At 47.8% G+C, this 24,630-nt stretch overlaps 1 long non-coding RNA gene across 1 annotated transcript in view; it reads right to left on the bottom strand.

The window, feature by feature from the left end:
- Positions 1-1,459: 1,459 nt before the first annotated feature.
- Positions 1,460-24,630, bottom strand: part of LOC149862825 (uncharacterized) — a 36,635-nt gene continuing 13,464 nt past the window's right edge. Inside the window, exons 2-3 of the long non-coding RNA XR_016443270.1 lie at positions 1,911-2,000; positions 1,460-1,480 (exon numbers count right to left, since the gene is read on the bottom strand). This is a non-coding gene — a long non-coding RNA (uncharacterized LOC149862825). The remainder of the gene's footprint in view (positions 1,481-1,910; positions 2,001-24,630) is intronic.

Raw genomic sequence — 24,630 nt, 5'->3', positions numbered from 1 at the left:
GCCAAATCCGAATCAAATAAGGCCCACTTTACACATCCCTATCTAGCAGCTAGCTCCCTTTGGTGCAGTGGACCCATGGAGAAACCCATAGGACACTCCAGTGTGGGCCCCCATCTCCAGCCCATTGCTGAAGGGCAGATATAGGGGTGCAGGCCCTCAGAACTACACATTGAGGAGCCCTGAGTCTCATACTGCCTGGGTATGGGTAAAGCCTCCCCAAGAGACTGCTACCTATAGACCTTGTTTTATAGTTTATAGTGTTTTGAAATTATAGTTAGTGTTTACTTTTGTTTTTTCTTTATTCTTTGTAATTCATTTGGATTTTTTGTTTACACTGCCAGCGAGGGAAGGTTTGTTGGTTTTATTGGACACCCTAGTGATTTGTGTAGTGTTCCCAGGTAGTCTGGGTGGGGGCTCAAGCCAAGGTGAAATATATTAGTACCCCAAAACTGAACCTGGCCCTTGCTGCTGCTGACAGGTGCTCAGCAGAAGGGTTACATATGTACCAGAGACTCGCATTCAACCACCCTATTTCCTTCAAGAACTGGATCCCATCCCTGAAATTCCTGAGGGTATGGGTAAGCCTTGTAGCTTATCATGAAGATCAGCATGTGGGATCAAAGGGAGAAGTTTGCTCCAGAAATGAGGGCAGCTCTTGGAGACTGTCCTGCCATCATCAGGGCCTGGCACGTTAAGCAGTTCCAATGTTCACAAGTGGGAAACTCTTATAGAGGGGGTTTTTCTCTGCTCCTAGGCCATCAGCAGGGCCGTGTGTTTGCTATGAAACCCTTGCCTGCTAAGTGAGTAGCAGTGAATCGCTTACCTTGTCTGTCTTAACCTCAAGCTGGCCAAGCTTTGTGGCAATAGCTGTCCCAAAATAAAATCAGAGCTAGGAAAGCTTCTGCTCTAACACAGACCTGATGAGAAGGTCTCAGCTGATAGCTTCATGTATCACGGTCTTGAGACTGAAAAACTGAGTACCAAACAGTAAGTGCACACTCCCACCCAAGGGGAAGAGAGGAAGGGCCTGATACAACACCTGCTGAAAGCCAATGGAAAGACTCCAGTTGATCTGAATGGGCACCAGAATGGCCCAAGGTGCCTTGAAGGAGGGACTTTGCTTGGAAGCATAAATGACTTTCATGTTTTTTCAGGTTACACTTCAGCCAGAGCTTTCAGGCTCTGTATATTCCCCTTCTCACCCCACTTTGGTGACTTCTTAGCGTTGGTGGGTGTTAGAGTAGAAACTAGAGATGGCAGAGTCTCAGCAAAAGCACAGGACACCTTCTTGGCTTCCTGGCTGCTCCTCTCCTCTTGTATCTGTGCTGGATGTGGATGCTGCATCTTCAGCATATTACAGAAGAGGGTACCCCATGCAGGTAGGACTGCGTGAACCCATGGAAGTCACTGGCACCTCGTCCTTTTAGATGATCAGTGGGGGTGGCAACAGTAGCCAGGGCTTTTTTCAGTGCTTCTGCTCCTTTAATAAGAATTAAGAGCAACTCAGACTAGGAGAATCAATACCTTGCTGGGGGAGAAGAGAGGGGAGTGCCTGGGAGAAGGGACGGGGATTTTGGCTGGCTTGACAACTTGGAGAAATCCGTCAGAAATGCTTGAATGAATTCACTGTCTGTTCAGGCCAGGAAACAAAACAACCCACGCCTGATGCGAAGCTTGCAATGAGTAGGCAGCACAGATTAAATATTCATCCCTTCACACAGCACATTATGCTGATGTGTACTCAGCTAGCAGCGTGCTGTATTACAGGGCTTCAGGTTTACCGAATGGGTGGTGTCAACTGACAGGCCAAGGGGCCCTAGAGCGATTTCACTCGTGCTTGATTCATGGCTTGTCAGAACACTAACCAAATATTCCATTTTCATCTTTACTCTCTGCTCCCCCTCGCTTACTTGCATCGGGAATGAGCGATCTGCCAGCAGAGATTGCCGCTACCTCTCTCCAAGGGCCTCCGGTCTCCCAGCCACAGGATTGTTTTGACCCTGTATAGGCAAGAGAAGCCATCTGTGAGGAAGGGGAATTGTGAATTATGACTTGGGTTAGTGAGTAGCAATATCTACTGCGTGTCTTAAAGAAACCATTGAAGCCAAAGGGCAGATTAATTAGCACAGTGAGTGCTTTATCTTTGTGGACCTGAGTCCATATCCATCCTCAGGGCCCAGACCTAACCTAATCCCTAGAGCAGTGGTTTTCAGCCTGTGATCTAATCCCCAGATTATGTCTAAGGGGTCCACAAAAAGATGACTATTATCATTCAAAGGTACATGAAATACCCGCAGTTACAATTCAAAGGGGTCTGCACCTCCATTCAGAATACTTTAGGGGTCTGCAAATGAAAAAAGGTTGAAAACCACTGCCTAGAGCACACTTATTCACTCCATAAAGGGCCTCTCCCTTTGCAGTATGATACTGAACAGACCAGCAGAAAGGATGTAAAGTTAGACCCAGGCAAATCATGGGTGTTTTAGCTCAGTGGCTGAACCTGAAAAGAAAGCAATAGGGTTGGGCGGAGGAAGAAGTACATAAAAAAAAAAAAACAAAAACAAAAAAAACCAAAACACCCTTTTCATTCACCCTGCAGTGTTTGTTTGATTCCAAATGAAATCTTTTATTGAGCTTGTGGACTATTTAAACTTTCTTCTTTTAATTTAGGCCAATAGTTAAACAAAAAGGCAATGAAATGGTTAAGGGCCTGGGGCACATGACTTCTGAGAGGCTGAGGGAACTGGGCTAATTTAGTTTAGAGAAGAGAAGACCGAGTGGGGATTTAATAGCAGCCTTCAACTACCTGAAGGGGGGTTACAAAGAAGATGGAGCTGGACTGTTCTCAGTGGTGGCAGAACAAGGAGCAATGGGCTCAAGTTGCAGCAAGGGAGGTTTAGGAAAAACTTGCTCATTAGGAGGGTGGTGAAGCAGTGGAACAGGTTACCCAGAGAGGTTGTGGACTCTCCATCCTTGGAGGTTTTCAAGACCCGGCTGGACAAAGCCTTGGCTGGGATGATCTAGTTGGGGCTGGTCCTGCCTTGAGCAGGGGGTTGGACTATATGTGACCTCCTGAGGTCCCTTCCAACCCTCATTTTCTATGATTCTATGAAAAATGCCATACTGAAACAAAAAAGTCAAGAGGTGTCCTTTAAAACCATTGAAACACTGTGGCATTTTGAAAAAGAAACATTTCATTTGTAAAACATCAAAGTAAAATATTCAGAAAATGTCTGTCTGTCTTTTTGATGGAAACATTTGCCAAATCCACAATGAATTTTGTCCCCTTCCTTCCTCCCCTGACATGAATTTCTTGGTTAATTTAGTATTAAATAGAAACATTCTGGCCAGCTGTGGCTAGAAGTGAGGTGCCCCGGCACTGAGGGACAGGGGCTATGCCTCTTTGGGATGCTGTCAGTCAGAGTGGATAGGGCACACCACTGGAAAGCTAAAGGAGTCTCTTACAAAGAAGCTGCTTGCACAATTGTTGCTCTATACACCGCATGGTAACTTGAGCAAGTGCTTCAGCTGTGGTCAGTCCACGTGTCCACATTAACAAAGAGGAGCTAGTTTAGTTTGCACCAGCCAATGAACTGGACCTTTAATAATACAGGCCTAGGCAGAAGAGGGTGGATTTCAGAGATGCACAGCTGGCATGTTGTTGTCAGACATGAGATCTGATTCTGTTACCATATTCCTCTTCATGGAGCAACATAGGGTGACATGCAGAGGCCTGCGCAGCAATGCAGAGGCCTGCCCAGCTGTTGGGGTAAGTTAGGGCAGCCCCAGGGCTGCTCTTAGAACAGGAGTGCAATGCAGTTTGACCAGGCCCCTAACACACAGCTGCTCTCTAGATTGGGGTCAGGGAGGAAGGCTGGTATACAACCCTTGCACCAGTTCAACAGGACACTGAACTGACCATCTCTGCTGCGGGTATTCATAGGGGGTGTTTTCATTTTGCACAAGGATCCTTCATGCTGCCAGGGTGGCAGAAAGAGGCCTGATGTCAATGTGACTCAAGCTTGAGGTATGTGTGTAGCACTTGCAGCGTCCTCTTGAACCACATTTCTAATCCTTAACAAACACCTACCCTCCTGTTCACAAGCAAAATGCTGTTTGCAAAGCTGGTTTGGGTCTTTGGTTATGAGATGTAAATAGCAGGTTTAAAAGCCGATCACCAAACGCTGCAGGAAATAAAAGCTGCCCTGAGTGGGCGGGGGGGGAGGGGGCAGGAGAGCTGCAGGAATGCTATGGGGATGTTGGGGATGAGATGACAGCACTGCCATCTCTTCTTGTGCCTGTTTTAATTGCATTAGGTGAGAGGAAAAACCCCAGGTTTCACTTGTAGGTCCCAACACGGAGAATCTGCAATGCTGATCAGGGCCAGTGCTGGAGGCACCAAGCCCACAGGAGGGAGGGAAGTAGGCTTCTCCAGGGGCATCATCTTTCTGAATTGTTTAATAAGCAAGTTGTAATTCAAAAATCCCATGACACTTCCATGCTGAGTTCATTTTTCAGCAGAAATGAAAGGATTCAGATTTTCTGTCTTTGGAAACACTGGGCTCTGGAGAAGAAGGCTTATATAGTTTTGTCTCATGGTTAAACCCGGTTTCTGTTAAACAATGGTAACCCATGCAAACAGAATAACTGATTTCCAAAGTTTCTGCTCTCCCTTTTGATGCAGCTATTCCTAGGGGGGGCTGTCTGGTCTCCAAGGTTGTGTCTCTGCTGCTACTGAGGCACTCCTGAGGATGACTTCACCCATCTGCATGCACCAAACCTGGAAATGAGGAGGTGAGGCTGCTCTGAGGATCTCCCATTGCCATTCTGGAGATCTGTTTCCCGGGTGCTTGAAAGGAGCAGTGGGGATGTCTCCTCAGGGTCATTCACCTCCTTGTTCCCAGGTTTGGAACATGCATCTTCAGAGGGTCTTGGGTATGTTCCCAGCTAGCCTCCTGCCTGCTGTTGCTGTTGGTGTTCAGGTTGCTTGGGGTCTGTGTAGTCTCAGAGGCTATTGCCTGCGATCAGCCTCGTGGAGCTTAGGTGTGATACAGAAAGAACGACCTGAATTTGTCTGGTAGCAAAAGCTCAGAGAGGCTCATTGTCTTGTCGGACAGTAGCTGGTGGGTCGGTATAGTGACCAACCCAGCTGGGTCTTTTCCAGCTCACTCCCTACTGAATTCAGGTATCTCCAGCTTACGCCCTGCTAAGTCCAGCTCACCTCTTGTTATCCCTACTTTAGCTAGCTAGTTCTACCTTTTTACTTCTCTGTTTGTTCAGCTACTATTTCTTTCTTTAAATCAGCATTTTTGCTCACTGCATCTTTTATCAGGACATCCAGTAGTCCATGAAGCCTGCTACTCCCAAGGTCCTTAGCAGTGCCTTAGCTTAGCTGTTACTTAGTCAGCCTAGGATAACCAAAACTCCTACAGTACATAACAGGAAAGAGTTGGCTTCTCAGTGGTCCTGTAAAGAGCACAGCAGAAGAAATATAGACACACCCTGCGAGGCATCTATGAAATCAGTACGGCTGCCTGGATAGAAAGCGGGGAAAATGAATGCCTAATGTTGGACTCAGGAGAATGAGAGGAGGGTTTCCAAGCTGGAGGAGGGCCAAGGGGTGGGTGAGAAGCAGTCCTGAAAAGTCTGCACTTGCTTTCTGCAACATCTCATTTCTATTTGTTATATGTTTTGCCTTGCTATAGGTTCTCCATCCTGGCCTGGTCTAGGAGACAGCTTTGCTAGGAAGGAAGATGGGGCTTATCAGTGAGGTGTCACTCCCATCAGGGATTCTCTTGTTTAGCACTTGAATACTGTGTCCCTCTCTAGATCCTTGGACACCACGGCAATAGGCACTATCTAGGCACCTATTTGAATAGAGAATCCTCATTCACTTCTCTTCTATGGCTACAAGACAATGTTGCATCACCATATAAAGTCCCATAAAAGGGACCATCTTTTTTGTTCAGCATTGTATAGTGCCTAACACTGGGGGCCTAGCCCATAACCAGGGCCCATAACTAGGAGGTACAATCCACCAAATAAAAAATAACGATGGTGTCAACAGCTTTGATGACAACTGAGCCCTGTTAAATTCTCCCTACTCTTTGGATTTGTGAATGTTCCTTATACTCTACATTTGTTAAGTTGCACCCAGAGAATAGGGAGAGATCCAGCGATCTTCCTTTTGCAGTAAGTATTCTTTAGTTTGCCTTGACTTCAGAGGACTTATCTCCTGATAACGAAAGCATCTGCCAGTACAGGAGTTGGGTCCATCTACCTACTGCTTCTTTCTCTTGTACCAATCTATTCCTCATGTCCCTAGATACAGCAGAAAGATATTGAGACTTGTATAGAAGCGCCGCGTTGGCAACTTTTAATATTACTGAAACATAATCAGCTTTTGCTTCTACAGCAATTAGCATATTATTACCCATAATGTTTTGCATGGCAATTTTGTTGTAAACATTTGTACTAATTCACCATAACCTAATTATTTTTATGACATGTAATTATGAAATATTTTTGAAGAAGGAATGGCTTCGTTTTCTATTTATACAATTTGTTTGTAGAAATGTCAGCGATTTTAACATCGGGAAATACCACTACCTCCTTGATTAGCTTTTATCCTTTATGAGTCCTGAAAACCCCTGCTTGAATCTTCCCAATCTGACTGCAGTAAGCATCAGCATCAGAACCTTTCATTTTGGTTGAAATTTTGTGAAAATATTTCTTCATTAATATGATTGAAGAATATGGATGATTTGATGGATTCTTTGGTCTTTGTCAATATGGAAATATAGCACAAGATGTGGCTGTAGAAAGGCTAAATATAATCAAAGATGTTGACCAGAAATAATACAACAATTTTTGTGACTGAAAGACTTGACAATTGAAATGAATCATAATTCAAGGCAATGCCCAGAAACAATTTCTTAATGTTTGATTTCACACACACAAAAAAGATTTGTAAGGGATTTAGCTTGTAGCACTTCTTAAAAATGATGTTGCTTTATGAGCAAGATTAAGCACTATCCACCAGGATAGAAAACGTCAGCTAAGAAAGTTTCTTTTAGTCCAAAACAAGAGGTATCCTTCTTCTCTTGCTAAAATATATAATGAATTAAGATCTGACAGTAAAGCCAAGCTTACAGTCTCTTAAAAAGAAGGAAAACTCTGTGCTGAGTTGTGATCCTCTTCATAGATTTCATAGACATCAGGGCTGGAAGGGACCTTGGAAGATCATCGAGTCCAGCTCCCGGCCCAAAGGGCAGGAAGTCAGCTGGGGTCATAGGATCCCAGCAAGATAAGTATTCAATTTACTCTTGAAGGTGTTCAATGTAGGTGCTTGAACCACCTCTGATGGCAGGCTGTTCCAGACCTTGGGGTTCGGACAGTAAAGCAATTCTTCCTTATGTCCAGCCTGAAATGGTCTTGCAGTAGTTTATGACCGTTCGACTTTGTTATCCCTTGGGGCGCTCTGGTGAACAAACGTTCCTCCAGATACTGGTGGTCACCCCGATAAACTTATAGGCAGCCATCAGATCACCCCAGAACCTGTGCTTTTCCATGGCTCTCAGCCTGTCATCGTAAGGTCTGTTTTCCTGACCTCCAATCATGCGCGTGGCTCTCCTCTGGACTCTCTCAAGCTTCTCCACATCCTTTTTGAATTGTAAAGCCCAAAACTGGATGCAGTACTCCAGCTGCGACCTCACCAAGGCCGAGTACAAGGGGAGAATGACTTCCTGGGGTTTGCTTGAGAAGCATCTATGGATGCAAGCCAGCATTTTGCTTGCTTTAGTAGCTGCAGCATCGCGTTGCAAGCTCATGTTCATCTTGTGGTCAATGATGACCCCCAAGTCTCTTTCTTCCGTAGTGCTAGCCAGCCTATAAGGATGCTGCAAGCTTTTCCTCCCAAGGTGGAGAACCTTGCATTTTTCGGTGTTAAACACCATCAGGTTCTCGTCCGCCCATTTGCTGAGCCTGTCCAGGTCAGCCTGGATCACCCGCCTGTCTTCTGGTGTGGATGCTTTGCCCCAAAGTTTGGTGTCATCAGCGAACTTGGCTAGTCCGCTCCTGACTCCAATGTCCACATCATTAATGAAGACGTTGAACAATATGGGTCCAAGGACAGAGCCTTGGGGGACCCCAGTGGTCACAGGGCGCTACGATGAGTGACTTCCATCAGTTACCACCCTCTGGGTCCGACCACGGAGCCAATTTCCTAGCCAGTGGATTGTGGTGGAACCAAGGCCACAATTGGCTAGTTTCACCAAGAGGTGATCATGGGATACCAGATCAAAAGCTTTTTTGAAGTCAAGATTTATGACATCAATCTCTTCTCCCTTGTCCAGGTGATAGGTCACCTGGTTGTAGAAGGAAATGAGATTGGTCAAGCAAGACCTACCCACAACAAACCCATGCTGGCTGTCCCTCAGGATGTTGGCATCAGCCAGGCCATTAAGGATGGCCTCTTTAATAAACTTTTCTAAGACCTTCCCTGGGATAGAAGTCGGGCTGATAGGCCTATAGTTAGCCGGATCCACTTTCCTTCCTTTCTTGAAGATCGGCACCACATTGGCTTTCTTCTAGTCTTCAGGCAGTACACCAGAGCATCAGGAGTTTTCAAAAATCCCTGCCAGAGGCTGAGCTATGATGCTTTCCAGCTCCTTGAGTACCCTGGGGTCTAAACTGTCAGGGCTGGCTGACTTGAAGGTATCTAGCCTCTCAAGGTGTTCTTTCATGAAGTCAGCATTGATGGAGGGCAGGGGATCTCCCTCACCCAGACCTCTGTGTCCCGTGGTGGGCATGGGCGACCCATGGGACTGATGAAAGACTGATGCAAAGTACCCATTTAATAGGTTGGCTTTTTCCTGGGCATCAGTTGTCCCTTCTGGTTCAGCAGGGGTCCCGTGTTGCCCTTGCTTTTCCTTCGGCTCCCCACATATCTGAAAAAGGACTTTTTGTTGTCCTTGATGCTCGAAGCTAGTTGGAGTTCAGCTGCAGCCTTGGCTTTCCTGGTTCACTCCCTGCAGGTCTGGACCAGTGCAGAGTATTTTTCCTTGGAGGTGGATCCAGTCCTCCATCCATTGTAGGCCTTTCTTTTTAGATGCAGGAGGTCCGCTAGTTGCCTGGAGAGCCAAGGGGGCTTCTGTGCCCTTTTGCTGCCTTTCCTCCAAGACGGGATAGACTTTGCTTGTGCATCCAGGATTGCTCCCTTGAGGAGCAACCACTCTTCCTGAACTCCCCTCTCCCTGGGGTTGTGGTTGCTTAGGGCCTCTCTGATGAGCCTCCTGAGCTTGTCAAAGTCGGCTTTCCTGAAGTCAAGGACTTTCCTAGCTATACGGTGGATGGTGAAGGTGATCAGCTCGTGGTTGCTGTCAACCAGCTTCCCATCGATCACTAGGTCACTGATTAGGTCACCCCCAGTAGCCAGTACCAGGTTGAGCAGCGCTTTACCTCTCATTGGCCCATAGACTTCTTGAGTCAGGTAGAGGTCATCCACACATGATAGGAAGCTTTGCGACTGCTCAGATTTTGCTGAGTGATCTTCCCATGAGATGTCTGGGTTATTGAAGTCACCCATGACAACCATGGTCCTGGAGCATGCAGCCTCTGCCAGTTCCTGGGCGAATTCCTGGTCAAGCTCTTAACTTTGGGTGGGAGGTCCCCCTCTTGATCAGGGGTGGGCAATTATTTTGAGCGAAGGGCTGCTTACCGAGTTTTGGCAAGCTGTTGAGGGCTGCATGTGTATCCCTGCTTCTTGACAGGTGCCCCGGGCCTTGGTTGTAATCTTGGGATGAAAGTCCCACCCCAAAACCTCTGAGTTTTTCTGCCAGAAGTCCCTCCCCTTGCCTCTGGAAGTACTCCTTTTGGGGAGTGGTAACCTTAGAATGGGACCCCCCCCCAATATACTAAAAATTAGACACCCATAATAATAAATTTTTATTCAATTAAAAATATATTTTTGTCCTGATTTGTGTGCGTTTGTGCTGTATATGTAGAAGTGATTGCATAACAGCTCAAAATGCAGTCTTACTCTTGTATAGTGTGTGGTGTGTGCAGGGGTGTCAGGGGATGTGGGTGGGTGGGTGTGAGGTTTGTGCGGAGCTGTGGGTGAGTGGGTATGGGGGATTTGTGGGGGGGAGGGTGTGGCTATGGGGTTTGCAGGAAGGGTTTTAGGGTAGGTGGGGTGTGCATGGGAGCCCTCCTCCAACCCTGCATGTGCCCCCCTGAGCCAGTCAACACCAGCCCCCTCCCTGCAACTGCCCAGAGCCCAAGTGCCCTGCAGCGCCTCCCTGCCATCACCAACATCATGCAGCCACACCATGCCCCATACCTGCTCTCCACCACCTGCTTGCATTCAGTGGTAGTGGTGGGAACCAGTGTGTGCAGCCACGACCCTGTGCACCCTGTGTTGGCTCCAGGCTCGCCCACTGGGGCTAAGCAGTGGCAGCAACAGGTGTCCGAAACTGCTGCTTGGTGTGGGGGAAAGTTTGTCCTGTGCAGCTGCTGCTCAGCCCAGCTGGGTGAGTGTGGGGTACACGGGATCAGGGCTGTGCATGCTGGTTTCTGTTTGTACCATGGGGCTGGGGTGTGGGGCCTAGGACTGAGCTGGTGTGCAGGAGCACAGCAACAGCCGGGTGGGAGTGCGGGGCATACACCAGTGTCCCGGGGCCAGCACCCTTCTCTCCCCACTGGTGCAGCCCAGCCCAGCTCCATAGACCCCTGCCAGCCCAAACCCCGTGCTCTTGGCACCCTGCTCTGGGCCCCACCAGTGCTGGCCCTGTGCTCCTGCATGCCCACGTACTTCCATTCCCCCCTGCCCCCCACCCCTGCTATTGCTTTCTCCTCTTTCCTGCCTGCCTGCTGGCCGCTCCTAGACCACATGACTCCTGGCTTCATGGCCACAATGCCAATACTCAGAAGAAGCTGGCCCTGCCCCGAGGACTGGGGCAATTGCATGTGGTCCTCCCCTATGTCCCTGCTCCCCACTTCTTATCTGGATTTCCCACTCTGGTGCAGAGAGGCATGAACAGCCTCATGATCCCAGACCAGAAGCCTCTGCTATGCAGGGGCTTCTGGCTAGCGGAGGCAGGGCTGAGCTGGCCTTGCTGTTGCAGGGTCCTGCTGTGGCTTCCCCTTAGTCTTATTGCCACTGGCTCCTGTCATCTTTGACAGGCAGCCGGGGCAGATAAATCTGAATTTTCTAAATTTTTTAGAGGCCCCATGGCTGGATAGAATGGCCTGGCTGCATGGATCCGGCCCGCGTGCTGTATTCCCCACCCCACCATCTTGATGATGATGTCAAGTTTTTTGTGGAGCAGTAGTTATCAACTGGGTGTACTAATGCAGCCAGATGCCTGGGGCAGCCACCACGTACAGGGGCAGCAACGACTTTCGGTTTCCACCATCTTCACCAGCACTATTATGAAGATGCGGTGGTATCTATTTCTTTTTCTGCCCTCCAAGGTCAGCACCTGGGGTATCTTCCCTGGTCACCCTGACCTAGTTTATGCCACTGGCTCTCAATACTCTATGCCCAGATATGAATATGATTTTCATATATCAGATAGGTTTATCTCATTTATGAGCAAACAATTTTTAAAAAGTGTCAAGACTTAGTATCGTCTTTAATATTTAATGCACCACCAGAACGCATCCTGGTCAGGGAATCTCAGTAACCAGTCAAGAATGCCTTTACAGCCAAAAGGCCTGGAATCATTTCTCCATTATAGTGACAATAAGACATCTCCTCTTGGATTTAAGCAGCTTTTATACCCAGGAATTTTAAGACAAATATACGTACAACCAGAGGAAATGTGCCCTCATTATCACATCAGTACAGGTCAGGAATTGAATGCTAAAGCACTGGAGAAACATGTTAAGCTATTTCCATATGTATAAAGTGCCAACCAAAGACAAGGTTTCAGTTGTGTATGGACTGCTGATAGCGATGAAGTCATTTGTGGCATTACAGCAATCATAAGACTGAAAAATTAAAAACTCTCCAATGTATTCGGCATGGGAAAGGATTCCCAAATGATTAACCTAAATGACATGCTAATGTTCATCAATCAAAAAAAAAACCTGGATATTTTCTGATGTTTCACAGGTGTGACCAAAAACAATGCGGTGGACCCCAAAAATATAGCTGCTGATATCATAGGCACTCTGTGAAATCTGATGTATCATCCACCTCTGGTCACAGATGAAAATCTTGAGAACAGTGAACAATGTCTGGTTTCTTTTTATGCCTGTGTCAATGATGTCACAATTGTGAATGCTGTCAGATTAGTACTATTTGCCCATAAAAGCCGAACACTTGAAAACATCCCACCCACCCAAGCTGTACTGGTATAGCTTATTTATTGACAGCCCCATGAGCTGACTGCTGGCTGCAAACAGGCTAAAAAATACAGTCATCAGCAAATCTAGACACATGTGAATAAAGAAATGTGGATGGAGATTGGCTGTTTGTAGCTGAAGCTGTTAGAATACTTGTCAAATATAGTTGAATAGAAAAGGCTGTATAAAGTCCATGTGTTTACAGTGTAACGCTCTGTGTCATTGTGTGGGCAAATACAACTAAATACTTACCAAATTTACTTACATACAAAGTATCTTTCACAGGACTCCAAGTCTGAGGCATAATGAAGGGCATTTATATGCTGTAATTGCATCTAAAATGCGCATATTGCTTTAAGAACTGGGTAAATATATGTATTTAATATTCTGGGATTCAAAGAAAGAAAACAGCACGAGCTGAGAGGTGAAACTGTAAGTATGTAAGAAGATAGTTTAGAGACGTAAGCAGTCAGAGTTTACAATGGCCATAAGATCCAGTAATAATTACTGATTTTGTGCATTGCTAATTTGGTTAAATATAGATATTGAAATAAAACTATTTTTAAATAATGGAGCCAGAACCTAGACTAGAAACTAAATTTCTGGAAAAAAAGTACTGTTGTGCTATAAAAGTGACATTGGGACCTGACAAAGAATGCCTTGCATTCAAAAGCTTGTCTCATTTTATCCCAGCTTCATAGCGGGTCCAATAAAATATATCACCCTCAGAAATCCTTGCCTCTGACATCAGACTGTGTGTCATTTCAATGTGGAGTTAGATTCACAGACATTAGGGCTGGAAGGGACCTTGGAAGACCATTGAGTCCAGCCCTCTGCCCTGGGGCAGGAAGCCAGCAGGGATGATAGGATCTCAGCAAGATGAGCATCCAAATGTCTCTTGAAGGCACTGAAAGTAGGTGCTTGAACCACCTCCAGCGACAGTCTATTCCAGACCTTGGGGGCTTGAACAGTAAAGCAGTTCTTCCTTATGTCCAGCCTGAAATGGTCACGGAGGAGTTTGTGACCATTTGACCTTGTCATTCCTTGCGGCGCTCTGGTGAACATATGATCCCCCAGGTCCTGGTGAGCACCCTGATAAACTTATAGGTGGCCACCAGATCACCCCTGAGCCTGTGCTTTTCCAGGCTGAAGAGTCCCATGGCTGTCAGTCTCTCATCATAAGGTCTGTGTTCCTGACCTTTGATCCTGTGCGTGGCTCTCCTCTGCACCCTCTCAAGCTTCTCCACATCCTTTTTGAATTGTGGAGCCCAAAACTGGATGCAGTACTCCAGCTGCGGCCTCACCAAGGCCAAGTACAAGGGGAGAATGACATCCTGGGATTTGCTTGAGAAGCATCTGTGGATGCAAGCCAGCGTCCTGCTCGCTTTACTAGCCGCAGCATCACATTGAAGGCTCATGTTCATCTTGTGGTCAATCATCTTGTGGTAAATCAAATCAGCGGGTCCAGATGCTTTCCACCCCAGGGTGCTGAGGAAGCTATCAGGGGTTATTGCAGGGCCTTTGGCATGGCTTTACGAGCGCTCATGGTGCTCTGGCCAGGTGCCAGATGATTGGAAGATAGCCAACATGGTCCCCATCTTTAAAAAAGGGAGGAGGGAGGACCCGGGCAACTATAGGCCCATCAGTCTTACCTCAATTGTAGGGAAACTCTTTGAGAAGATCATCATGGAGCACATCTGCGAGGGGCCGGCCTCGGAGATGATGCTCAAGGCCAACCAGCACGGTTTCGTTAGGGGCAGGTCATGTCAGACCAACCTGATTGCCTTTATGATCAGGTCACAAAGGCAATGCACGCAGGTGTCGCTGTGGTTGTCGTCTTTCTGGACTTCAGCAAGGCCTTTGACACTGTCTCCCACCCCATCCTCATTAAAAAAACTAGGCGACTGTGGCATTGATGCCTACACAGTCAGATGGACTGCAGATTGGCTGAAGCATGGTACTCAGAGGGTGGTGGTGGACGGGTCATATTCGACCTGGGGGGAAGTGGGCAGCGGAGTCCCCCAGGGCTCGGTCTTGGGGCCTGCGCTGTTCAATTTCTTTATCAGTGATTTGGACGACGGGGTGAAAAGCACCCTGTTTAAATTCACTGATGATACCAAAATCTGGGGTGAGGTGAGCATGCTAGTAGGGAGGGAAAGACTGCAGCAAGACCTGGATAGGTTACAGGGGTGGGCTAACGAAAATAGGATGCGTTTCAATACTGACAAGTGCAGGGTGCTGCATTTGGGCAGTAGTAACCAGCGGAACACTTACAAGATGGGGAAACTCCCTTCTTGAGAGCATGGAGGCAGAAAGGGATCTTGGAGTCATTATTGACTCCAAGATGAACATGGGCTGACAATGCGAGGTCATGGTTGGCAGGGCTAACCAGACCTTGTCGTGCATCCACAGATGCATCTCAAGTAGGGCCAAGGAGATGATCCTTCCCCTCTACGTGACACTGGTCAGGCCACAGCTGGAGTACTGTGTCTAGTTCTGTGCGCCCCACTTCAATAGGGTTGTGGACAACATTGAGAGGGTCCAGAGGAGGGCCACCCACATGATCCGGGGACAACAGGGCAGACCCTACAGTGAGAGACTGTGGGACCTGAACCTGTTTAGCCTTCACAAGAGAAAGCTGAGGGGGGACCTGGTGACCATCTATAAACTCACTAGGGGGGACCAGAAGGGTTTGGGGGAGACCTTGTTTCCCCTTGCACCCCCGGCATAACAAGGAATAACAGCCACAAGTTGTTGGAGAGTAGGTTTAGATTAGACATCTGTAAGAACTACTTCACAGTCAGGGCGGCTAGGAGCTGGAACCAACTTCCTAGGGAAGTGGCGCTGGCTCCTACCCTAGGGGTCTTTAAGAAGAGGCTTGATGCCTACCTGGCTGTAGTCATTTGAGCCCAGTTTTTCTCCTGCCCAGGCGGGGGGTCAGACTTGAAGATCTACAAGGTCCCTTCTGACCTGACTTCTATGATTCTATGACACCCAAGTCCCTTTCGTCCTTAGTGCTAGCCAGCATAGTACTGCTTAGCCTATAAGGATGCTGCAGGTTTTTCCTCTCAAGGTGGAGAACCTTGCATTTTTTGGTGTTAAATACCATCAGATTCTCATCTGCCCATTTCCTGAGCCTATCAAGGTCAGCCTGGATCGCCCTCCTGTCCTCAGGTGTGGACACTTTACCCCAGAGTTTGGTGTCATTGGTGAACTTGTCCAGTCCATTTCTGACACCAATGTCTACATAATTAATGAAGATGTTAAACAGTATAGGCCCTAGAACAGAGCCTTGAGGGACCCCACTGGCCACAGTGCACCATGATGATTGACTTCCATCAATCACCACCTTCTGGGTCCTACTGAGGAAGTGGCTGAGCCAATTCCCCAGCCAACAGATCGTGGTGAGGCCGAGGCTGCAGTTAACCAGTTTTGCCAAGAGGTGATCATGGGATACCAGATCAAAGGCTTTTTTGAAGTCAAGATATATGACATCAATCTCTTCTTCCTTGTCCAGGTGATAGGTCACCTGGTTGTAAAAGTAAATAAGACTGGTCAAGCAAGATCTACCCGCAACAAACACATGCTGGCTATCCCTCAGGATGTTGCTGTCAGCCAATCTGTTAAGAATGGACTCTTTGATAATCTTTTCCAAGACCTGCCCCGGGATAGAAGTCAAGCTGATGGGCCTGTAGTTTGCTGGATCTACTTTCCTCCCTTTCTGGAAGATAGGCACCACATTGGCCTTCTTGCAATCATCGGGCACTTCACCAGAGCACCAGGAGCTCTCCAAGATCTGTGCCAGGGGCTGGGCTATGACGCTTGCCAGCTCCTGGAGTACCCTGGGGTATAAACTGTCAGGGCTGGCTGACTTGAAGGTATCCAGCCTCTCAAGATGTTCCCTCACGAGGTCAGCATTAATGGAGGGCAGGGGATCTCCCCCACCCAGACCTCCCTGTCCTGTAGTGGGCATGGGCATCCCATGGGACTGATGAAAGACTGATGCAAAGTACCCATGTAATAGGTTGGCTTTTTCCTGGGCGTCAGTTGTCAGTTGCGCCATCTGGCTCAGCAGGGGTCCAATGTTGCCTTTGCTTTTCCTCTGGCTCCCCACATATCTGAAAAAGGACTTTTAATTGTCCTTGATGCTCGAAGCTAGTTGGAGTTCAGTTGCAGCCTTCACTTTCCTGGTTTGCTCCCTGCAGGTCTGGACCAGTGCAGAGTATTCCTCCTTGGAGGTGGATCCAGTCCTCTATCTTTGGAGGTCTTTCTTTTTAGATGCAGGAGGTCCGCTAGTTGCCTGGAGAGCCAAGGGGACTGCTGGGCCCTTTTGCTGCCTTTCCTCTGAGATGGGATAGACTTTACTTGCGCATCCAGGATTGCTCCCTTGAGGAGCAACCACTCGTCCTGAACTCCCCACCCCTTTGGGTTGTGGCCCTTTAGGGCCTCACTGACACCCCCCGCCTTAGCTTGTCAAAGTCAGCTTTCCTGAAGTCAAGGACTTCTGTATTGCCAACTGACTTGCCAGCTTTACGGCAGATGGTGAAGGTGATCAACTCTTGGTCACTTACAGCCAGCTTCCCTTTGATAGTTAGGTCACTGTTTAGGTTGTCCCCCATTGCCAGTACCAGGTTGAGCAGTGCTTTACCTCTCATTGGCCCATAGACTTCTTGTGTCAGATAGAGCTCGTCCATGTATGAGGGAAAGCTTTGTGACTACTCGGATTTGGCGGAGTGCTCTTCCCACAAGATGTCTGGGTAGTTGAAGTCTCCCATGACAACCATGCACCGGGAGCACGTGGCTTCAATCAATTCCCTGGTGAACTCCTGGTCAAGCTCTTGATCCTGGGTAGGAGGTCTGTAGTTGATTCCCACCATTGTGCCCCCTATGCCTCCATTTTCAAACAAGGAGCAAGAAGAAACAGCCTAAGTAGCCCCTTAACATTTTCTTCCCCTCTTCTGAGGCTGTGATGTCAGATCAGAGATCATTGGATGCAAAGAACACGCATAAAGAAAGAGAAATATCTTCTGAGTTTGAGATTGTGGATGAACTCACCAGCTTGCATAAACTGATATTGTGCACAGAAGCCGAAAGGTTATATCCCTAACAATGGTGATCAGTATAACTCCAGTGAAGAAAAATAACTCCTTTTACACCAGATTCCCAGCTGCACCATCATGAAAGGAATGCACTGATTTACACCCTGAGCAACCAGGTTTCTGCCTCAGTTTCTTTCCTGGCTGTCTCTTCCTTGCCACCACTTATTTGCACCCCCCCACAATATCTCAGCTGTCTGCCTCAGTTTCCAGCTCCAGTCTACTTTAAGTAAACCCAAGCCTCAGTTCCTCAGCCAGCTTCTCTGTAGTCCACCAGTTCTAATCCTGGCTCTGGCAGCTTTCACTCCCTACATTTTAACTCTCTCTCTCACCTGAACCTTCCCCCAAGTATCCCAGGTACCCCAAGCACACACACACACACTGTACCATCCAAGTTAGGAACTTACCTATGTGTATGTGTGTGAACTGGTGAATGTTTATGTATGTATGTGTGTGTGTACATACACATATATGTTATTGTGTACATGATATATGAATTAGTGATCTGTGTCTAACTTTTGGGGTGTATAGTGTATGTGCTTGAATTGGTGATAGATATACATGTGCCTAGGCTGGTTTGGATGTGTATGTGCCTGGGCTGGTTGTGTGTGTGTGTGTGTGTGTGTGTGTGTGTCTGCACCCAATTGATTTGTGTGTTTGTATATGTGCAATTGTGTCACACGCTCCTGTCTAACAGCGCAATATTGAGATCCTGAGAGTTGGCCTGACTCCACAGGGCAACACCACAGGGGATCCCCAGCATGCTTGGCAGCAGACCTAGAAGTGGACCAGAAGCATTTCCAGTCCACTTCTGGGTCTGCCAGAGGGCATGCTGGGGGAACCCCTGTACCTCCCCGGCTCGGTGATTGGTGCCTTCTGGGTCGGGGGGATGGGGGGAAGAGCACCCAGGGTCCCCCCATAGCCAATCACCTGGTGGGTGGGGCATAGGGGGTGGGCCCCAGCGCAGTCCCAGAAATGGACCAGAAGTACACATCCCCCCTACTGCCTATATCCTTAGAGCAACATGGCTACAACCAACACCTCTGAGTAGACCCCTCATTTAGATGACTCAGTGAGGTGTTCACAGAGGTGCTCTGCCACCACAATGATCAGCATGGTTTTAATCCCTGAAGAATGAAGAGGTAAGTAAGAAGGGCTGTCATTCAGGGTTTTGAAGATCCACACATCACACTAGAGCATGCCAGACCCAGCTGTGGTTCTAGCCACAATGATGTAGTGAAAGGACCTCAGCAGATATTTTGCAAATGTAGTCCAACGCCTTTGCTTTTAAATTAAGTTTCAGCTGTCTTGGGTAGGAGCACTTCCTGCAAAGAGCCTTTTCTGGTTGATTTCAAGCCTCAGAGCTCCTTTTGTGCTCTCCCACCAAGGGTTTGACAACATAAGTAAATCCCTTTCGTCCCTTTGCTTTCTGATTTGCAAATCCAAGAGCTGGTTATTTTTAAGCAGTGGTATTATTTTAAAACTTCCGCTATGCTTTATGTCCCCTTGAACCTCCTCCCCAGATGTCTGCATTGCATCTGAATTCTCTCTATTGCAAGCTTGATACAGGAACAAAGTCTCTCTTTCTCATAAAGCTTTTAGTAGCAGACTGCAAAGTATTAGCCCATTAATTACGGTGGCATTAGTGTCATTCAGGACCAAACTTCAGAAACACCAAAGACAGACTCTCCTCTTACGTCTTAAACTGTTAGGGAGGTCCTGTTTAATAAGAATGGCATCAATGCATAAGACACATACCTTAGCTTTTAGATCTCTGGGGGAATTTGCAGCATACCAGTGAGTGAAAAAACGAGAAATAAAACCAAATCAAGGAGCAATCTTCTCCCTTGTAAATTCAATGTATTTCATACGGAAGTAATAGAGAGTAAATACAGAACCCACATGAAATCCTATAGCCACAGTTTAAGCTCAAGAAAAACCTTTTTCCCCATAGGTAGAAACCTAGTGATGGTCACAGTTATTTCAGTCAGAACATTGTTCCATTCAGATAGATTTTGGACTGAGGTCTTTGCACTTAATCCCAAGACATAATGAAGTCACCAGCAAAAGACCCATTAATTACCATATTGTAGGATCAAGCTTTCACTGGGGAGCAGAACCTATTATTTTAGAAGAAGTTTAAAAAAATGCAGGAGCAGCAATGACAATAAAAAAAATCCCCCATAATGCAACTGGTGAGTTGTGCAATGCTATATGGCCAGAGAGGAAATTCCTTGCTAGTGCTCACAGGTGATCAACTTACACATTGAAGCATGAAGTTTGATTACCCCTGTAACATTTTATTAGCTTGCATAGCTGCAAATGTTATTAATGCTGGAGTGTGTCTCGATGGCTTCCTGTGGTAGTGGATTCCATAGACAACCGTGCTGTGTAAGTTTGTATTTTTATTTTATTTGTCTCCAATTTACTGCCTTTTCAGTTTCATCAAGTGCCCTTTGTTTTTGCAGTAAATTATGGGGTAGGGTAATATGATGCATCAGACTGGCTTTTGTGGCAACCTTTACTCCATTTTTAAGTTAACCCTCCTTTTACTCTTCTTTCTGGGCTAACTAGTCATGGTGGGGCTGTGTACACCCCTAAGGCCCTTGCCCAGAAGAGACCTTCTGTGCATACTTTAGTTGGTTCATGTCTGCACATCCACTTTGCTGACCCAGATACAGTGGTTCTTGGTCTGTTCTGGATCTTGACTTGAGAACACGACTTCTTAACTCAAGTTGCAGAAGCTCAGACTTCTAGACAGGGAGGTACCTGGTTCATTCCCCAGTGCTGGGCAAATGGTGGTCATCACATATGTATTAGCTGCTTCTGTATGGAAAGGGAGGCTGAAAACTCTTTCCAAGTAGCAGACTGGTAACTTTGGGTGTCCTGAAGTCCACCTTGGGGAGAAGTGAGCAGTCTCAGGGTCAGAGAAAATATGGTGTCATTGTCACCAGCTTATGGGAGGAAAGGCATGGAGTCCTGCTGGCTAAAAGCCAGTCTAGAAACAGAGGTACATCTGACCATGTAGATCAGCATGCAGGATCAGAGCTCATGTTATAACATGCATCCTGAGACCCATTTAGCTCAAGAACTACTAGCCTTTTCCTTGCTATCCTTTACTCCTACCATGAGAGAGAACCTCCATCCATACTGATCTAGGTGAAAAGCATCAGGACCATTCCAATATATAGCACTTCATTGCCTTCCCAGCTGAACTGAGCAGGGCAGGTGTCTGCTGCTCTGCTGCCTACACCACAGTGCATTCAAGGGTCCAGTGTGCAGAATCCCTGAGACCCTGGATGCTCAGAGGGCCTGTCCACAAGTCTCAAAAGCACTAAATACTAGAACAAAATGACAGATCTAGACCTTTCTTTCTTGCTTGCTTTCTAGATGATGGTGGTCAGGTGAAACCCCTCTTAGCTCCTCCAGCTCAGTCCCTTCTGTGCATTCCTCCCCGCTCCCTGTCCACCCTCTTTCTCTCCCCCACCCAACCTTGCCTCTCCCCAGCCTGTGCTTGGGGACCCCTTTTCTTCCCCTTTTCCCTGTTTTCTGAGCTTTTTCCTCCCCAGGCTCTGGCATCCTCACTTGCCTCCACCCCTCTGCCACTCCAACCTGTGCTCGCTCTTTGATTCTTCTTGCTTCTCTCCTCCAGAGCCCCTTACCTTAGTCTCTGCTATCTCCTCCTGCCTTAGGGCTTGACTTCAGCCCCTGAAGGGCTGTTTTGTCTCCCCTGGGTTTGATACTGGGGCTCTTTTAGTCCCCTCCCAGTCACCAGCTTCAGCCTGAGGATTTTTTTTTTCTTGCAGCAGCCCCTATGGGAGAGTTAACCTTCTCCTCCCCAGGATGGCTGCCAGCAGCCAAGGCACATGGCATGGGGATGTCTCTGTAGACCTTCCCCTCAGCCATGGCCTGCAGATGCACGCCCCTCTCCACGTCAGGGTGGAGGCCTACATCCGGTATGCTGCCCAAGTGAACTCAGTGCCTGTCATCTACCTGAGCTCCCCCAGCCTGGTGAGGGAGATGTGTGTGGCAGTGCAGGTGGTGGCCTCCAATATCGCTCTGCACCTGCCAGACTGGGACCTCACCAAAGCACTTGAGTGCTATGGCGTCCTCACTAGCTCCTGGCATAGGCTGACCATGGGGAGCAGGGACCCCAGGCCTAGGCATCTCCAGTCCTTTCAGAGGCAGGCGTTCATGCTCCTCAGATGGGCCTTTCAGACCCTGGCTGTCTCTGTGATCTTTGTGGTGGATGAGAGGTTGTACGTGGTCTACGTCTCCCAGGATGAGACAGTGTGCTAAAGCCCCACTGGGTGCAGTGACTGTGGCCTCCTCTCAGCTTCCCTCCACTAACCTGGTGGAGCTGCCCCCCACAGTACGAGGGGTCTCATCTGGTAGAGGGGCTGGGATGTCCTTCCAGTTCCCCCATCCCAATTCCATCTGGGGTGTCTAGCGCCTCAGGAGCTGGGGCCGCGTCTGGTGGAACAACCAAGATCCCTTTTCTGCCTCCCTCCACCCCCACCTCAGTTGAGGTGGTGGGCCTGGGGGTGGCAAGCCCCAAGCAGCCTGGCCTGTTCCCTTCAGTGGAGGCACCACCTTCCTGGTGGGCCAGGCCAACTTCCTGGTGAGCCAGGCCGAGATGGCTGCCCTGAAGAGCTGCTGAAACTGGCTCGCCAGGACTGGGACGGATGACACCCTGCAGCTTTTCTGCCTGCTCATGCAGGCCCACCTCTCACTTGAATTTAAGCATGTGGTCCTCTGATGGATGGTACCCACCTTTGAGTAGTGCTGGGCCGTCAAGAGGGCATTGTGCTGGGTTGAGGGAGGATGCCTGCTCCTACCACTCTGATGCCACCACCTGCTTGGAATGTGGGGACAGTTCTGGTGGGCCAAGACCTCAGGCTTTGCCCATGCGGGCTGGCCCCTGATGTCCTGAGGCCCTCTTGAACATCCCCGCTGTAAAACTCTGTGTGTGTGTGTGTGTGTGTGTGTGTGTGTGTGTGTGTGTGTGTGTGTATCATTTCTTTGTTCATTTTTGTCTAGAGTGTGAGGGCAGACCCTGTGGGCCATAGGTCTAGTTCTCATTGCTCATGCCTGTCTCACTGCCCACCCCGCCTCCCCGTTTGTTTACTTTGTTGCAATGTATACTTGTTAAAAAGAGCACGGACTAGACTGTACAAGCAGGCCTTGCAGGCCATGAGCCCAGGCTTTGTCCTTGAGGCCCAGAGCTTCAGGCCAATCTGTAGTGTCTTTACTTCCCCCCATTTGTTACCCTCCCCAGAATAAACATTTCTAAAAGTCAAAGTCTTTCTTTCTTTCTTGCTGGAAACAGGGACAGCAAAGGACATCCACACCTGCATTTTATAAAGAATTTTGCATTTGCTTGTATTTGCTAGAAGGGCCAGAGACTCTAAGGCTAAATACAGACAGTCAAAAAGCCCAAGGCTGAATTAATTCAGTCTTTGCAGGTTAGTCTAAGATGCAGAGATTAAATTGACTAACAAGTGAACAGACATTTACTTTTTGCAGCCACATGCTTGCAGTGACAAAGCCCAGGAGCCAGGGGACACTAGAGCATGGCTCTCAGGCAAATAGACAACAGGGGCTGTGCTTGCTTCTTCTTCCTGCTTCCCCCAAGGTTTCTGGGGTTTGCAGTCATGGCAGCAGGATTCTGCAGGGTTGCTCATCACTTCCTCTTCCTGGTTCCAGGTGCCGCTGGGATTTGTAGTCCACAGTTGCAGCCAGCAGTAAGTTTAGCAGAGCAGGGCAGCTCTGTACTGGGGGAAGTGGGGTTTAACCCCCCACTCTGGCCCCAGGCCCTAGGCAGGGTTTGCCTAAGGAGGAGGGGCAGTCCCTGCCTTCTGTCCCTCCCCACTTCTCTGCTGAAGCAGACAGTACAGCCCAGCCCAGCCCAGGACTGAACTTCTGTTCTGTCACAGGTTTAAACCAGTTTCTGATGTTACCAGATTCGCCCGCTACTTTGGGGTGTGCTCATTTATGAGGGCTAGGGTCTTGGTAATTCTGTTAATGTGCTGCTTGTGTTACTTGTATTTCTATATGGAGCTGTATCTCTCTTTTCTGCAAGCCCTCACCCCCAATGGAGCTATTTTGCAGGACTCAGTTCAGTGGGCTGGGTTCCTCCAGTCTCCAAATCAGTCATACACACACAGATTAATGTGACACGCCTGACCTGACCGGGTTTATCAGCATGGACAGGCTAACGCCCTCATATGCCAAGAATCAGTTCATCAGAGCAACAGTAACTACAGTCAGACACAAGCACACAGTTAAACAGAATACCTCTGAATCCAGCTGGGTGTCCGGCTGACACCCTCATGGGCCAGCATTCAGTTCATTAGGGCACGTCTGAGCCAAACTGGGTCAATCAGCCTGTAGAAGCTGATCCCCTTATGTGTTTCAAACTCAGCATGTCCCAATCTTTTAGCCTCTTGATAAGCAGACCCCACAGTACTTTTGGGCTTCACAGGGATTTGTAGCTTAGGTAAAAGAAGTGTTGCTGCAGAGCAAGTGGGCTAGGAGAAGTAAAGAAGGAAAAATATACCCAGTTACCACCAGTTTGACTATAAAAGTTATTTATTGCTAACTATATGCAATATATAATGATACTAGCAGTAATAGACATGCAAAGGAAAAACAAACACAAACAGTTACAGTATTACCCTGGTTTCACTAAGTATTTGGGGAAACTTAGCTCAAGCTTAACTAAAACAGTTCAGGTTCAGAAATCTATGCTTAGAGAGAGAAGAGAAAAGAGAGAGAGAGCTGGGATCTCACCAGTCCAAGGCACTCGGGTTGCAAAGCTGACAGGTTAAAGTTCTCAGCACGATCCTTGAAGGGAGACGATCTGCCTCCTTCAGCCTCTCCAGAAGAAAGCGGGTGGTGTCAGCACACACACTGCTGCTTCTTTTACAGATTTTTATACCTCAGTTCAGCTTCTTTCAAGCATTCTCAATAGTGTAAATCAAATTGTCTTTTCTATTGACAAAGGGTTATCTGGTTGGAACATTTCAGGAAACTGATTGATACTCAGGAAACACATACTTAGGAGCCAGCTTGACATTGCTATGGATAGCAGATATACTGATGGGACATCTCCTAGTGTCTTCAGAAACAATAGATAGCTTGCAGCATCAGGGTCTTGGATTTTTACTTGCTGTGAACAAGCCTC

The sequence above is a fragment of the Crocodylus siamensis genome, chromosome 6 (assembly GCF_052110815.1).
Source record: "Crocodylus siamensis isolate JL-2025a chromosome 6, ASM5211081v1, whole genome shotgun sequence".
Taxonomy (NCBI): domain Eukaryota; kingdom Metazoa; phylum Chordata; order Crocodylia; family Crocodylidae; genus Crocodylus; species Crocodylus siamensis.
The sequence above is the reverse complement of the archived record's forward strand: the minus strand, read 5'-3'. Positions and strand labels throughout refer to the sequence as shown.